Source organism: Eumetopias jubatus, unplaced genomic scaffold (genome assembly GCF_037043125.1).
Source record: "Eumetopias jubatus isolate StellerSeaLion01/CBP00866 unplaced genomic scaffold, mEumJub1_p1.0 scaffold_9, whole genome shotgun sequence".
Lineage (NCBI taxonomy): Eukaryota > Metazoa > Chordata > Mammalia > Carnivora > Otariidae > Eumetopias > Eumetopias jubatus.
Genome location: NW_028274815.1, coordinates 35,079,495 through 35,085,494, shown reverse-complemented (window position 1 = coordinate 35,085,494; position 6,000 = coordinate 35,079,495). Strand labels below are relative to the sequence as shown.

The following is a 6,000-nucleotide window of genomic DNA, read 5'->3' as shown; positions in this document are numbered from 1 at the left end:
TCACCATGTATTGTGGAGTGAAAAAAGCCAGCCACAAACTATTTTGTATGGTATCATGTCTCTCTCTCTCTCTTTTTTTTTAGGTTTTAATCTTTATTATTTAACATTATTGCTTTAGGGAATTTTTTCCCCCTCAACCAGGAACTGAATGCTAATTATATAAAAATATACACATATAAAAAGTAGTTCTCCATTTTCCCAGGAAAAACAAAAAATAACTTCCAGAATATTCAAGTGTTTTGTTTTAATTATAATTAAAGTATTGATCATCTCATTTATTAGCTCTGTAACGTACATATTTAAATTAAATGTTATTAGACAACCATTACAATTTATAAATGTAAGGTGCCACTACTGAGTAAATTGATTCTTCCATGAGTGGATGTGTCCCTTCTCCCACCCACTAACAAAGCAGCAATATGGTTAGTTTAATTTTATGAGTAGATGGTCCATTGCTGCAAATGCTAATTCTCTTCTCCACCGTGTTTTGTTTCTGCGAATGTGTGTAAGTTGGTTAGATCGCACAGGCAACCTCTCTGACGATCAACAGCAAGATGAGCTAGGCTTGGGCTTTCGGTGCAGACTGACCGTGTCTGTCTGAATCAGGTGATCTGACCTATCCTCAGTAGCAAGGACTCTTCCAACTGCTTCCTCAAAGGCCGCTGCGACATTTGTGGCATTTTTGCACTTGTTTCAAAGTAAAGATAGTCGCCGTTGTCCCTGCACCAGGCTTGGGCTTCTTTTGTAGACACTTGACGTTCACTTATGTCAATCTTGTTGCCCAAAATCACGAAAGGAAAACTTTTGGGCTCTTTCACCTCTGCGTAATATATGAATTCTTTCTTCCAGTTACTCAAGTTCTGGAAGCTCTGAGAATCATCGACACTAAAAGTGAGCAGGCAACAGTCAGAACCTCTGTAAAATGGCGTCCTCAGGCTTCTGAATCGCTCTTGACCGGCTGTGTCCCAAATCTGCATGGTAACAAAATGTCCATCCACCTCCAAATCTTTAGTTAAAAATTCCACACCTATTGTATGGAAGAGCTGGGTATCAAACTTATTGGTCACATATCTGTTCATTAGAGAGCTCTTCCCAACTCCACCATCTCCAAGGAGAATTATTTTAAAAAGTGAAGATTTTCCTAGCATTATTAATCTCATGATTTTGACTTTAGAACCCTTAATTGTTCAGCTCAAGCAGCATCATTATCTCGTGGCCACACAGAGGATGCCTGGGGAGCTCCCGGCTGGCCGATCCAGGTACGTCTCGTTGTACCTGGACCCGCGGGCAGGAGAGCGTAGCGCTCCGGGTGTCCAACTCCAGCTACTCACGTCCAGCGCCAAGGGAACCTCTCTCTCTCTTTTAATCTATGCCCGATTAGGAGAATGGTAGGAGATACACCAACATATAAAGAGTGGTTTTCTCTAGGCAGATGAGATTGTGGGTGCTATGGACTAAATTGTGTCCCCTTTAAATTCATATGTTGAAGCTCTAAACTCCCGATGTGACTGAGTATATTTGGAGATAGGGCCTGCATGGAGGCAATTAGGGTTAAAAGAGGTCCTAAGGGTAGGGTCCTGATTCTACCTATGGAATCAGGCTTTTTTTTAAAGATTTTTAAATTTATTCATTTGTGAGAGAGAGAGAGAGCACAGCAGGTGGAGAAGCAGAGGGAGAGGGCGAAGCAGACTCCCCGCTGAAGAGCAATCTCTCATTCCGGGCACATGCACAGAGTAAGCACAGAGCTGGAAGGCAGCTGTCTGCAGGCCAAGAAGAGAGCTCTCCCCGGAGCCCAGCCACACCGGCACCCTGGTCTCCAACTTCCAGCCTCCAGAACTGTGAGAAAGTAAATATCTGTTGTTCCAGGCACCCAGTCTGCGGTATTTAGTTATGGCAGCCTGAGCTGACTAAGACAGTGGGTATCCTGAGTTTTCTTGTTTTTGCTCTCTTACTTTTCTGTAGTGAGTATGAATTGCTTTATTCTTTGGAGAACAAAGAATGTGACAATTGTATTCTTAGAGTTTCACTTTACCATTGACAGAAGGAAACACAACTCCCCAGGTTTCCTTCAGGAATAGTCTTGGTGATCATTTCCTTGTGGAGTCAACCAGCAGTTAGGCTCTCTATGCTTCCCTCTTGATCTCGGGGTTGTGAGTTCGAGCCCCATGTTGGGTATAGAGAGTACTTAAAAATAAAATCTTAAAAAAAAATGCACATCTGTGTATATTAACTTAGTTGACTACCATAGAAGCAAGCAAGCAGGTAATATACCTCCGGGTGAGGTTTGGGGAGGTTATGGGACTTGCCAAGGTCATGTGCCTAGTGGATGTGAGGCCAGCACCCAGACCCAGCGCCCATCTCTGTTGTCTGTTACTGCCTGTCCGGCTTTTTCTTTTGCAGCAGTCCTGGGCCATCTCTTGAGTAGGTCTCAGAGAGTTGACTCAGTCCTCCAGAGTCCCGCCCCAGGCAAACTCTGGTCCTCATAAATTTCATATTGGAGACCGAAAGATGTTACTTTCTTCCACTTCCATGCCAGCCATGACCTATTTCTGGGTCTTGTGTTTTCTGGCAACTCAAAGGCTGTGCAAACTTTGATGGAGGCTCAAGCAGGCAGTCTTGACTTACCCTGTGCATCCACATGGCAAAGGTGAAGCCTGGACGCTGGGCTCCGGAAGCAAGGTGGCACTTTCTGAAACTAGCTCTGCTGGACTGGAAAAGTCAGGATCTGTCAGTGTTGGGATCTAGCTTCAGATCTGTTTATGTATTTGTTCCATATTGGCAAATATGAGCTTGGATAAACATCTTTAAATCCTCTTAGGGATTTTGAGTTTTTGTAGTAGTGAATGAGCAGTTGCAAACATAGGCACTGTTTTCTAGATTCTTTTTTTTTTTTTTTTAGATTTTATTTTTTTTTGAGAGAGAGAGAGTAAGCGGGGAAAAAGGGAGAAGAGAATATCCAAGTAGACTCCCACTGAGCACAGAGCCTGTACGTGAGGCTCAGTGTCATGACCCATGAGATCAGCACCTGAGTCGAAACCGAGAGTCAGATGCTCAACCGACTGAGCCACCCAGGCACCCCTATTTTCTAGATTCTTAATGTTCATAGAGCTAAATAAAAATTTAGGGGGAAAAACGGAAGAACCAGGAAGAATTTGTATTGGTATGGGGATTGGTACTGTTTCTTTGACTATGGAAGTTAAAAAATCAGCTTACTTATAAAGTAAGAAAATGAGAAAAAAAAAACCCACCACCACCGTCCTCTATGTGCAATGGACACATCAGTGCTTGATATGCGCAAGGCATTGCGCTAGGCTTATAGGAGATGTAAAGCTGAACACAAAACACCTACTCTCAAGATATGAGTAGTCTAGGGTGCCTGGGTGGCTCAGTCGGTTAAGCATCTGCCTTTGGCTCAGGTCATGATCCCAGGGCCCTGGGATCGAGCCCCGCATCGGGCTCCCTGCTCGGTGGGAGGCCTGCTTCTCCCTCTCCCATTCCACCTGCTTGTGTTCCCTCTCTTGCTGTGTCTCTCTCTGTCAAATAAATAAAATCTTAAAAAAAAAAAAAAGATATGAGTAGTCCACTGGGGGAGATAGACATGTACCCACATTGTTACCCAAGGCAGTCAGGTTTCAATCCTGGATGGTGGTTGGAAATGCGAGGGAGATTATTTTAACTGTCATAGTTACTGGGGATTATCTCTGGCATTTGGGCAGGTCCAGGGATGCTGAATATCCTGCAATCTTGGGCAGTGTTCCATATGACACAAACTTGTCTGGTTCAAAATGCTGAGTGTCTCAAGGGAGGATCCGGTGCAGGAAAAACCCTGGGTGGAGAAGCTGAAGCTTCCAGGGAGAGGACACTGAACTGATGCCTACAGCTGTGTGTGGGGTGTTCCAATAGGCAGAGACGGGCACAGGGATAACTTAGTGGAGGGGCCAAGGTGAGCCAGTGCCAGAAGTGAGACCACACAGGCCACAGACTAGAATGACACGTAATTCAGGGTTTGAGGACTGGAGATAAGACTGGAAACATATAACAGGTCTTGAAATGCCATGCTAAGAAGTTTGGATTCTATTTCTTGAATAATGTGCAGGCCCTGGAAGGAAGTTCATACATAAGACAAAGAACAAGAGCAAAACTGCTTAGGAAGGGTGGCTCTGGGCACAGTGTGTGGGATGGGGCAGAGACAGCTGCTCCCTGACTTTTGGGGTCTGTGATTTACTTTACTTCGCCTCTCTTAGCCTTGGATGCCTCATCTATGAAATACCTAGTGCACAAATTGTTTCCAGGTTTAAATGAGACATTATGCAAAGCCCCCAGCATACATTGCACAGCACGTGGCCATTTTTGTTTGTGGCTTCAGGTTTATTAGTTCCTGCGGCTACCACTACCAGCTGCTGGCTGCACATAGATGTGCAGATTGGCACGTCTTGGCACAAAGGTGTGTTAGCTACTGGTGAGAAGGATGGTTCTGGTCTTTCCCCCTCGATCTTCCTTCCCACTGAGGAAATAGAGGAGGCACAATGGCAGCCCATACCACGTCCCTGTCCCCAGATGGACTATCCCTAAACCACAAAGGAGCTTTTGAAAGTCAACTTGCACCTCTGAGTGAAATTCAGATCAGGGCGGGACTGGCCTGGTGTCACACAGCAGGGCAGTATGATCAGAGTTGGGACTGACCCAGATGTCAGGACCCCCAGCCCTTACCTCCCTCACACAGTCAGAGGGAGCAAGAACATCTGAGAGAGACCCTCCCTTCTAAAACTCTCCATGGCCACCCAATACATGCAGACTCAGGTTCAGATTCTTCTGCATGGCCTCCAACCGCCCCCCCCCCCACCCCCGGCAACACAGCAGCCTGTCCCGCCGACACAGCCCATCTCTCTGCTCCGCTGCACACTCCGGCTGGCTTTCCTTGGAAACTTCCTGAGACTTTCTGCCTTGTGTTCCCACATCATTTTCTCTGCCTACCAAAATCCTGTGCCTCCTTCTCCATCCAGCTCAGCTGTCTCGGCCTCCAGGAAGCCTTCCCCTGTCCCTGCCTCAGAGCACTTGGCCATAGCCCGGCCCTGCCGGCCTTGTGTCACCGTGGGTGGACCAGCACCTGCCATTTGTCTCTGTATGTTCCTCAAAGGGGAGGACTGCTCTTTGGTCAGCATCTCAAAGGCAGCACTTGGGATCGTTCTGACACTCTCAGGGCCCACCTCAGTGCCTGCAGATCCTCGGCGATGACAAATACTTCCTCACTGGGATGAAATTTTTCTCTCCCCTACTGTTGGGCGCTTAGTAACTGGCCCACAAATCTTTGTTGACTTGATTTGAGGATGGAATGAAGAAAGACTAGCACTGGGGAGGCATTTGTACCCCCAATTATTTACAAGAAATTGCAGGGGCCTGAAGTTATAAACTATACACTGGCAGTGCAGCTGGTGGCCCGTGTGTCCTAGCTTCCTGGAGTGGCGGTGGTGGTCTAGCTGACAGCCACACTCAGGCTGGCAAGCCTGGCACCTTGTGGACCCCGGGGGGAGCCAGAGGGGCAGGAGAGGGGAAAGAAGGCTTGGAGAAACACTGGCTGTGGTATTTTTGGAAGGGAAGCCAGCATTTCAGCTTGAACTTTACAACACACTCTTCTAAGATTTTCTCTCATAAAGCCAGTAATAGAATCATTAATGTCACTTTTTTAATTTCACCTGAGCAATTCTGAGGTTTGATGACCAGCAAGCTGATGGCTTGGGAGGTTGCTCTAATAACTTTATTTTCACAAAATGAAAGAAAATGGCCCCGTTGTTGTTGTTGTTAAACACACTAGGTGGTTTTTCTTTTCTTTCTTTATTTTTTTATTTTTATTTTTATTTTTTAAAGATTTTATTTATCCGACACTGAGAGACGCAGCGAGAGAGGGAACACAAGCAGGGGGAGTGGGAGAGGGAGAAGCAGGCTTCCCGCCGAGCAGGGAGCCCGACGCGGGGCTCGATCCCAGGACCCCGGGATCATGAC

The 6,000-nt window shown here is 46.4% G+C and overlaps 1 pseudogene; it reads right to left on the bottom strand.

Annotated features, from left to right (window-relative positions):
• Positions 1-204: 204 nt before the first annotated feature.
• On the bottom strand, positions 205-1,230 carry LOC114219648 (ras-related protein Rab-9A-like; annotated as a pseudogene).
• Positions 1,231-6,000: the final 4,770 nt, after the last annotated feature.